Genomic DNA, 11,471 nt, shown 5'->3' on the forward strand with positions numbered 1-11,471 from the left:
TTTGCCATGAAGAGAAAACTAAAACACTCAGGAATTTGTGGAAAGATTAATAGTAAAAAATAAATATATTTGATTCCCTTGGGTTAAAAAACTTCACATTTCTTTGGGTTCAGAGACACTGTGATATTTAATATAGATCACAAAACAAGATTAGTATGATTATAATATAAACTTACACTTCAGAAAAAGAATTGCACATTAGAAAATTTTATTGTAGAATTTGCCTCATAGCAACAGGTGAAAAGATTTGGATACCCAAATATTCAGTAAATATTCAGATAAGGATTGAGCATTAAATATTCACACTAACAAGACTATCATTCTTTGATATTAACAGTAATTAAATAATAGCTATTATTTATTGAATGCCTTATATATACACTAAGAATTGTACTCAGTTTTTAAAATATACATCCATATGCCCTAAATAAGTTTTATTTCCTCCATTACATATAGGTGAAGAACTCAGATAGTTCTGGTAATTTGCTTGCGTTAACATAGCTAATAAATTAGACTTGATAAAAAAAAGACTGTCTAAAAAATCTATGCCTTTATTTCATTTTTCTTGGTGCCTGCCTTTTTTCCTTCAATATAGGGATAAAGAAAGCTGTGTTAGTTACAAAAACTATCTGAGGTATGTTAGCTTTGAGAACAGAGCTGAACTGGAGCACAAAGATGACAGAGAGCATGCAGATTTCTCACCCCTTCATAATTCTTTGTGTACTGTATGAGGCCACAGTTCCCCATCTTATACAGCAGTACTTTCTAAAAATCTTGCAGATTCTGGCTGATAATTGATTCCTATCAGGATGTTACTGAATGTCTGAGGGATTAACAGGATAAAAGCTGGTTAGAATAAAGCAAAACAAAACAAAAAAGCTAACATTAATTGAGCCATTACAAAATGGCAGGACCTGTTTGCAGAGCTTTGCAGGTATTGTCACAATAACCTTGGGGAATGGGTTCTATTATTATCCACATATTATAGATGATGAAATGTGACTTTTCCAACATCACCTGACAAAGCTATGATTCAAACACGGGTTATTCCAGATCATGAAGGTTTCAATGATACCATATTGAAGTGTTAGATATAAAATGTCTTATATTCAATCATTTAAACACCATTGTATTGCAGATAGTTGATGTTTCTGTCTCCAAAGAGAGGCAATGAGGAATGTGGCTCCTGGGCCACACTAGGTCTCTTTAACAAGGGTGAAAGGGAGGAGAAGAAAACCTTGAAGACATGATTCTCCTCTGACTTAATTCAGTACCTTTAACTCCTAGTTCTTCCTCTTTGCCCTCTCCTTTGGTCTCCAGGGTCCATAAAACTCGATCCTTTTGTTCAGGCAGTGAGATGAGTCCCACACGGATGCTGATCTACCTGACCTTTGACCAGCACGATCTTCCATGAGGGAAAATGGAACAGTGGGCAGCTGGCAAGTCCTTTGGGTTAGACCGGTTTATCCTTTCACAGTCAGTGATGAGAGACTTCACTATCACTTTCATTTTGGTTCCTTGTTTTTAATTAGTTACTCTGACACCTGACAGCTCAGGTCTGTCATCTGCTCAGCTGAGTTCCTGATAGACAGGAGTGATCTGTTTATGTTTTCTAACTTTGTGAAGACACTTTAAAATTGGATGAAACAGACTTTTCCTTCTGGTTAAGATATAGAAATTCACTAGAGACTTTCCTTCTCATCCACGGGAGGCTCTTTCGGATGTCATCTACCAGGAAAGTTTAGGGAAATCTCCCTCATCCAATCTCTTCTATCCAAAAATACAATTAAGAAGACAAATAAACACGCAGAAGGCAAAAAATTGTTTTCACAACACTTCTGTCTGTTGACTTATATTAAAAATATGAAAAGAACTCTTACAAATTAACAATGAAAAGATAATTGAACAAAAATAAAAAAAGAAATGGGGAAAAAACCCTTAAATAATAGTTCACAAATGCAGATATACCAATGGCACATAGACACCTGAAAAAAAGTGCTCAACATAAGCAGCCATCAAGGAAATGCAAATTAAAATGACAACCGTAAACCATTTTAGAACTAATAGAATAGCTAAAAAAAATTAAAGCCTGATGATGACAAATGTTGGCGTGGTATAGAACAAAACTGGAGATTTCATATGTTTCCATTGGGTAAAATAATAAAACCAAATTGGAGAAGTGTTTGGCGGTTCCTTATAACGGTAATCATATACCTACTTAAAGACTATGCTATAGTAGAATGAATCCTCAATAAGCCACAAAACATAGATATCTGCTCCAAATCTGTTATTTAATATTACTTATTCTACAGAAAACTCATTTTCCTCATTTGTAAAGTAAATACCTTGAAGAGGTAGCTTTAAAGATCTTTACAAGCTCTCAAATATACATGTAATTCTATGTAATGAAGACAGAATGAGCATGCAGAATGCATGAGAAGTAGACCGGGGCACTTGGGTGGCTCAGTTGGTTAAGCATCTGACTTCGATTCAGGTCATGATCTCACCAGTCGTGGGATTAAGCCCCACATTGGACTCTCTGCTGTCAGCACAGAGCTCGCTTTGGATTCTCTGTTCCCTTTCTCTCTCTGCCCCTCCCCCCTTGTACACACTTGTGCTCTCTCTCTCTCTCTCTCTCTCTCTCTCAAAAATAAAGAAATGTTAAAAAACAATTTAAAAAAAACACAAATGGACATTTGAATAAGACATTCATTTATTTGTCATAAGTCTAATGACAAATTCTGTGTCCAGAATTGGAAACCATGTTTACTTAATAGAATAGGCTAATTTAAAATCAATCTGTACTGGTTATTTTACTCAGCTGCTTATTTGAAAGCTTTGCAAGCCTAACATGAACTCTTTCTCCTGCCTTTTATTCCTTTCTTGTGATTCCAGACTTTCTGGTTCATAAGCAGATGCCTGAAGTGTGAGATTGAAAACAGAAGGATTTTTTTTTTTTTACTTCCTTTGTGTATTTTTCCAAGATAGGAAGGGGGTTCTATAGTGAGAGTGTGAAGTATTTTATTTATTGGTTTTCAACAGGATAAGGAGAGATTTGGAAAATAAATTTTAAAAGAGAAAGGAGGAAATGCTCCCTTCTCAGGAATTTTCCATTGTCTTCAGGATGGCGTGCCTTAGGATAGAACAGCAAAAGCGAAGTGTCATTTCAAAGGAAATAAGCAGCAGAGCTCTTCTAAATGAAATCATCTGGAGTTCCCTGGAGCCTCTGTTTCCAATTCTTGCCCGTGTATGTTATTGTTTCTTTGGATTTCTGCCTTCTTTTATTAAATGGCATCTGTTGGATGGGGAGCCTAAGGGATCAGAGCCACCTTAAACCTTGATACTCCCTACTGCAATGTTTGGATGGGTTTCATTGGTTGACTTACTGTTTTTCTCTTTATATTTTTGTGACCTTGTTTTTGACAGTAGTTAGCAATTTCATTACCAAATATGCATAATACTGCAAGTTAGGCAATGGTGCACTTTCTTACAAAAACTCTTCAGCTACCTGTATAAATGACTAGCTGACCTGCACATTAAGGAATTTCTCAAGTTCAGTCTGCTACAAAACCTTTTTTTTTTTGTCAGTGAGTTATATGTGAAAATTATGGTAGCTTAAAAATCTATCTTGGGAAATGTGGTTGCACCAATGCAAATAAAATTTTGATTTGAAAATCTGTGGAACAGGGAGTGAGAACTACATTTGGTAAAAACATTTTTTCCAAGGTAAGAAATTCTGGTCTTATGTGTTTTTGAAATAATTTGGTGAATTTGGGGAACTCAACTTATTTTGTTTTAAGGTTTCTCATTTGAAGTCATTCATACATTCTGTGAGAGCAGTTATAATGAACTGTGGTATGTGTTTTGAGTCATGTCTCTCTCCTTTGGGTCAACTTGTGGGAAAGTTGTGAGACATTGCCCTTAATGTTTTTTTTTTTTTTTAAGTTTATTTACTTTGAGAGAGAGAGTGCATGAGAGTGGGGGAAGGGCAGACAGAGAGAGAGGAAGAGAGAGAGAGAATCCCAAGCAGACTTCACACCATCAGTGCAGAGCCTGATGCAGGGCTCGAACCCATGAACAGTGAGATCATAACCTGAGCCGAAATCAAGAGATGGACTGAGCTATCTAGGTGCCACTCACCCTTAATGTTCTTAACAGACTCATTTTTATTTTAGAGGAGTTCTACAAAGAAATGTTTTCACTATGTCAAAGATTTTAACAAGGGTTCTTACAAACCTACCCTTCATTCCATATTTACTCTAAGGCTATTTCTCATTTCTCTTTTTTTTTTTTTTTGGTTGGGGGGGGCTTCAGAAAATCACTTGGCCCTTTTCCATTTACTCTAGATTCTTTTAGGTATTGAACTTTTTTTTCCCTTTATCTCTCTCTTGTAATGATGTATCATATGCAGCTGAAAGAAGCCAATTAGAATTTGCAACTCTCTGTCTGGAAATTGCTTTGGCTAACTGCATGTTTACTAGATAGTTTTTGGATCTTCTAAGTTACAATAGTCTCTAACAGCAAATCTCTCACTATTCCTCATGCCTCCATTAACAGTATCACCTCCCTTCCAGCCTCTTGCCCCCTAATTCATTCAAAAGTCATTGCTACATGTTTTATGTTTTAGTTATGGTAGCACCCCACCTCTGGAACTGATTTCTGATTCAGTTATCTATTGCTCTGAATTAAAAAACAAAACAAGGGGCGCCTGGGTGGCGCAGTCGGTTAAGCGTCGGACTTCAGCCAGGTCACGATCTCGCGGTCCGGGAGTTCGAGCCCCGCGTCAGGCTCTGGGCTGATGGCTCAGAGCCTGGAGCCTGTTTCCGATTCTGTGTCTTCCTCTCTCTCTGCCCCTCCCCTGTTCATGCTCTGTCTCTCTCTGTCCCAAAAATAAATAAACGTTGAAAAAAAAATAAAAATAAACAAAATAAACAACAACAAAACCAAAACAAACAAAAAAAAAACAGTAACCAAAATTTAGTGACTCTAAACAGAAAGGGTTTATTATTTTTCACAATTTTGTCAGTTGCCAACCTAGTCATTGTTTGATTTTCTCCAGGGATTACTCACGAAGCTGCAAATATTTGATAGTTTCACTGGGGTTGGAAGATCCAATATGACTTGCTTCATATGCATTTGCTTATATATGCTGTTGGTCATGCTGCCTTAATGTACCTCCATGTGACCTCTCTTCCTCTCATTTGGTTAAACTCTGCTCCTTTACAGCAAAGTGGTTTCCAGATTTCAAGAGGTATAGTACATGTATTATGTATTAAAACCTAGTCTCTGAAACTCACATGATATTAATTTTGTTCCATTAAATGACTCAAAGCAAGTCACAATGCTATTCTAGATTTAAAAATTGGAGAGCTCATCTCTGCTTCTCATTGGGAAAAACCTCACATTCACATTTCGAGGAAGTGTGGGAAATCTGAGTTATGTTTAATTGGGGTCATTCTTATAAAAATCTAACACGTCATTAAATTTTTCATTTGAAAAAATTCTGTGAAATTTGCTTCTCCTTACAGCGAACCTCTTAAAATTATGAGATCTTTCCTACCGATCTGCTGGCATCACTCAGCCTTCTTCCATACCTAACTACAAAGGTCACCAATTCTAGGTGCAGCCACTCTGGAAAACTGTGGAGGTTCCTCAAAAAATTAAAAATAGACCTACCCTATGACCCAGCAGTAGCACTGCTAGGAATTTACCCAAGGGATACAGGAGTACTGATGCATAGGGGCACTTGTACCCCAATGTTTATAGCAGCACTCTCAACAATAGCCAAATTACAGAAAGAGCCTAAATGTCCATCAACTGATGAATGGGTCAAGAAATTGTGGTTTATATACACAATGGAGTACTACGTGGCAATGAGAAAGAACGAAATATGGCCCTTTGTAGCAACATTGATGGAACTGGAGAGTGTGATGCTAAGTGAAATAAGCCATACAGAGAAAGACAGATACCATATGTGTTCACTCTTATGTGGATCCTGAGAAACTTAACAGAAACCCATGGGGTAGGGGAAGGAAAAAAAAAAAGAGGTTAGAGTGGGAGAGAGCCAAAGCATAAGAGACTCTTAAAAACTGAGAACAAACTGAGGGTTAATGGGGGGTGGGAGGGAGAGGAGGGTGGGTGATGGGTATTGAGGAGGGCACCTTTTGGGATGAGCACTGGGTGTTGTATGGAAACGAATTTGACAATAAACTTCATATATTGAAAACAAAAAACAAAAAACAAAGGTCACCAATTCTAAAGTTCTGTCAACCTGAATATGTTCTCTCCTTGCATTTCCATCTTATTATTAATGGTCAAGAAGTATCCTCCAAACAGCATGTGTTTTCCTATAAGTACTGCCAACTCTATTTCTCTTTGTGTGTGTATATTTTTTAATGTTTGTTTATTTTTGAGAGATAGAGTGCGAGCGAGAAGGGGGCATTAGAGACAGAGGGAGACACAGAATCTGAAGCAGGCTCACAGTTCACAGCCTGAGTTGTGAGCTCAGGGCCCTATGCGGGGCTCGAGCTCACAAACTGCAAGATCATGACCTGAGCCAAAGTCAGATGCTTAAATGATTGAGCCACCCAGACTTCTCAATTCTATTTCTTTTTAAAGTATTTATTTTGTGAAATTTAAACTCTGAGATATAATTCCATTACATTTTCGCTTGCATATTTTCTGACAAGAAAACTATAATCAATTCGATCTTTACTTCTGTGTAACGTGTCTCCCCTGCAGCCCCTCCCCCCACGCTGCTTTTTTAAGTGGTTTATTAGTGGTCTTCAGCAATTTGGTTTTAATGTGACTTGTTGCATGCATGTGTGTGTGCGTGCACATTTTGTGTGCATTGCTTTTTTCCCCCTTATCTTCTTGGATTTGTTGTTTTTATAGTTTTCCTGAGTCTTCCTTGAAAAAATTCAGCCATCATTCCTTCAATTTTGTTTTTCCCACTACTCATCTCTTCTTTAGGACTCTAATTACACATTCACTAAATTGCTATTAATTTCAGTCTTTTGTATGAATGCTTCATTTTTATAGATACTATTGACGTATCTTTAAGTTTCTCGATCTTTCTTTCTGTAGTCTCTAGTCTTCTATTAATTTTATCCAGTTGAATTTTTATTTCAGATATTGTATTTTTCATCTCTGGATGTTCCATTTTTAAAAATATCTTCTATTTCCCACTTCAATATGTCTGTGTTGTCTTTTAAGCCCTACCATATATTTATGGTAACTATTGTGGTATCTTTATCTCCAGTTCCTAAAAATCTGTCATTGCCCACATCTTAACCCCCATACTTTTGACTTATTCTTGTTCTGGTTGAGAATCATATGTTCCTGTTTCTTGGCATATTTAGTAAATTCACATTGGATGTTTAACCTTGTAATGTCTGGCATTTGTTGTATTCCTTTAAATAATATGTACTTCTCTCTCTCTCTCTCTCTCTTGCTCTCATAATAAGTAAACAAATGTTAAATAAACAATCAAACAAAAAAATAAATAAAGTGTGCTTGTCCGGACATTGAACTTTTTGAGAATCAGTTCTACCATTCCAAGTGCTGTTTCTTACCTTACTAAAAGGACTCAGAGAAGGCTTCACTCCGACAGGTCTTCCCTATTACAGAATGTGATATATCTGGAGGCTCCATGGAATGCCAACGGAATTCTCCAAGTGTTCTCTACTCTGACCCTACAGAGCAAGAACAGCTCCCCAAAGTGTGTGAGCTTTTAGAGCAGTTTAGCCTGGCTTTGTGGAGATGCACTGTGTGCTTTCCGAGCCCTTACCAGTGACTCCGGGACACCTCTCTAGAGATCTGCCTTGCAAATTCTCCCCATCTCATCCTTCCTGTACTCTGATCTCCCTCTCCTCAACTCAGAGAAACCGCTGTGCTGAGAAAAATGCCTCCAGGCAGAAATCTCAGTCAGTGTCACAACAATTGTTTTATAGATTTCTGTTCTGTTTCCAGTTGTTCACAGCATGAGGATAATCTGCCCCTTATTATACAGCATGTTCAAAAGCAGAAGGCCCTCCGTAATAACCCTGTTAATGTTTTCTCTTTCACGCACACACTCCCAAGTATGAGAAAGCTGAAAATGCCTTGTTCATTCTCATTGCCATCATTTTCTCCAGACAATTTTCACTTCAAGAAAGAATTTTAAACATTCTTAGTTTAATTTTAAAAGTTCTATTTAGCGGCATCTGAGTAGCTCAGTCAGTTAAGCATCCAACTTCGGCTCAGGTCATTATCTCATGGTTTTTTTGCTAACAGCTCAGAGCCCTGGAGCCTGCTTCTCCCTCTCTCTCTGTCCCTCCTCCCCTTCTCAAAAATAAATAAACATTAAAATAAATAAATAAATAAATAAATTGTTTGTTTGTTTGTTTATTTATTTATTTATTTATTTATTTCACTGAATTCAAGATATATTTTGTTTTCTGGTAAATATAGTTAATGACATGCAGACTTTAGTCCCTTGCCACATTTTAAATACGATTATGATAAAAATGGTGCTTTCTACCTGATGATAGACATGTATTCCTCCTCCAATTACCTGTGGTTCTTCAATTAGTCTTTTGAGAAGACTATAGCTTTTATTGTTATCTAGCATCTTAGTAAACCATGAGTAGGTAAGTAGATATTGAAAAGAAATATGATTATTTCCTCCCTGCCTTCCGTCCCCCTTCTCCCCGTCAATACTCTTTTTCTACTTCAAGACACAAATTATTTTTCTATTTGTAAACTCTTCAAAACTACAGTCCAGATTTCACACAGGGCTTCAGGTATGTGCAGAATGTGATGACAAATCACAGTTTACAATTTGGAAGCCTGCATAATTAACCAACAATTACAGGATCAAGTCTGTGTCTGGTCCTTTTAACTTTCAGTCCCACATATTCTGTTCCTTGTTAATACCTGACTTAATAAAAAGCTATAACTTTCATGTCTAGCCCATGATTCATTTTGTCCTCTCAGCTTAGATGTCCAAAATAGTGAATTAAATTTCTGATAGACGTCCACTTGCAAAGAAATCAGTTAAAATGTTCTTTCCTCTGTAAGGAATGCTCCTTCTCAATCACCAGCTATACTTTTCTAGGACATGTTACTATAGTATCTTAATTGGCTGAGAAATATTATCTACAAGGTTTAGGTTTACAGTATGCATTTCTCTTAGCATCAGTGAAACACCACTTGTGAGTTAAAAATGCAGTGGGTTCTGCATTGCTTCCCTTTTGATTTACTTTCTTGTTTATAGTTATTTTTTATAAACACCTTATAAACGCTGTATAATTAACAGTTCCACAAGCAGTACTGGGTATATATTTTCTCCCTTTCTCTTGAAAAGGAGAAACACAGTGAAATCTGTCATCACTACTACTGCTAATAATTATATCTAACATTTCTCATATACTTGCAAAGTGCTAGATACCATTCTCAGGACTTTCTGTGAAAAACTCATTTAAAACAATAACATTATGAGGTACGTTCGATTATTTTCTCCTATTTTATTCTATAAATGAGAGATCCAAAGCACAGAGAGCCCAAGACTTGCCCAACAAGACTGGTAAATGGTGAAACCAATGTTAGAACCCACACTGTGTGCCACAGCTGTGATGAGCTAACATGCCCACATTGTCTCAGGAGGGATGGCGATGACCGCTGTTAAGTATCTTTAGCTTAAAATGTCTGAACTAAACCTTTGATACATAAAATGTCGGGAATGCTAAAATGATGACATAAAAATGCAAAAATGTGCCAAAAATTTGTAGTACTATCTTTGGATAGAAATTACTTTAGTTAATTCTGTAATTAGTTGCCTCACCTTGCTCATCTGTGAGCAGGAACAGTTTCTGTCAAATATTCAGTGCCTTTCTGTATCTACGGTAGGCCTTGTACCTAATAGGCATTTAATAAATATTTATTGCAATATAAAGATGAATAAACAAAAGTGTATAAAGCTCCACAACTTTGTCCTTATGTAAATATTCAGAATGACTGAGATAAATTACAATTTTCAAAGATGTGTATATTCTATCACTGTGTGTGTGTTTTGGGGGATGAAGGTAACTGTGATTGTAAATGATCAGAATTACTATTCTTCATCCACCTGCCCGTACTTAATTATGACTCAGAGGAGCTCTGTTGCAGTTGAATTCAATGGCATTTTATTGACTCTCACAATAAAACAAAAAAAAAAGTGATTGTTGACATTTCCCATATATACTAATAGCATTTGAATTCAGAGTATAAGTGATCCATTGGCTCTGAGTTGTCTCTTTGTGCCTAATAATTAGTGGGTCTTATTCTGTGTGGTATCTCATCTTTAAACTGAGACATCTATTGTATAGAAAACTAAAATCTGCATTTATCAGAAAAAATACAATAGTACTTTCTAATTGATAGTAGTTTTATCCATGGGTTTCACTAAAGCATAGAAGTATTAATTAAACTTCATGGGATTATATTTCCTTTAAAATATGGATGCAGAAGGATCAAGATATCTTTATATTTTCCAAGAGAATGGAAATACACAAATGATTGTGGAAAAAAATTCCCTTTTTTCTTTTGATTTTGAGAGTATTTCAGACTCTTGACTGACAGAGACTCTCCATAGAGAGAGATTAGACTCTCCATACAGAAGATCAAAATATTTAAGATTTCATTAAAACAAAATGCCTGTTTTATATTCACAAAGAGTAAACCAACCATTACTGACCAGTACTTCTTTTCAGTAGGTGCTCTTCCTTACTTCAACTCCAAATATTTCCAATCATCTTCCCTAACACCATGAGCTTTTGAAAGATATTTCAGCCACAACCTGTGTTTTAAAAATAATTATATTTTATATTCAAATTTTGTAAGGAAAATATTGTGTGAAAAAAATTTCCATGACCATTGATTAATGTTCAAACATGCTTTCATCCCAGAGCTTTCCTAGGTTAAATATTTTTTTAACCTACTAAGTAATATATAATAGTGAAAACTGAGCATTTTAGGATCAAAGGAATCTGAATTAAAGCCTCTACTCTGTTTGTTATGTGTGATTTGACTGAAGACAAATCACTTCAAATCTTTAAGTCTAAATTAGTTAATCTTTAAAATGGGTACATACAACCTCATGGGTTTATAGGGATGAGCAAACGAGATCATGGATGTAGAAGTCTTAGCACATAAGAAACAATAAATTGTGGGTACTCATAGCTATGATCTATGTCTTTACCAGTTCTCTGGCTTCATCTTCTACCACATCAGCTAACTCATTCTGCTTCTGCATCACTGGATTTCCAGCTGTTCCTCTAAACCATAGATGTTTTATGGTACTTTCTGCAATGATGGCAAGGCACTGCCTGATGCAGTTTCTACTAGGCACATGTGGTCATTGTGTACTTAAAATGTGTGTAGTGCCATCAAGGAACTGAATTGTAATTTTATTTAGTTTCAGTTAATTTAAATGTAAATCACTAGTGACT

At 36.1% G+C, this 11,471-nt stretch overlaps 1 long non-coding RNA gene across 1 annotated transcript; it reads right to left on the minus strand.

Moving 5' to 3' along the window:
* Positions 1-528: 528 nt before the first annotated feature.
* On the minus strand, positions 529-1,756 carry LOC121043886 (uncharacterized). The gene is made up of 2 exons (XR_005797029.1): positions 1,275-1,756; positions 529-823 (listed from the first exon to the last, which is right to left on the minus strand). It is a non-coding gene; the product is annotated as an uncharacterized LOC121043886 (long non-coding RNA).
* Between the last annotated feature and the right edge of the window lie 9,715 nt (positions 1,757-11,471).

The sequence above is a fragment of the Herpailurus yagouaroundi genome, unplaced genomic scaffold, assembly GCF_014898765.1.
Source record: "Herpailurus yagouaroundi ecotype Mexico unplaced genomic scaffold, PumYag 187, whole genome shotgun sequence".
NCBI lineage: Eukaryota > Metazoa > Chordata > Mammalia > Carnivora > Felidae > Herpailurus > Herpailurus yagouaroundi.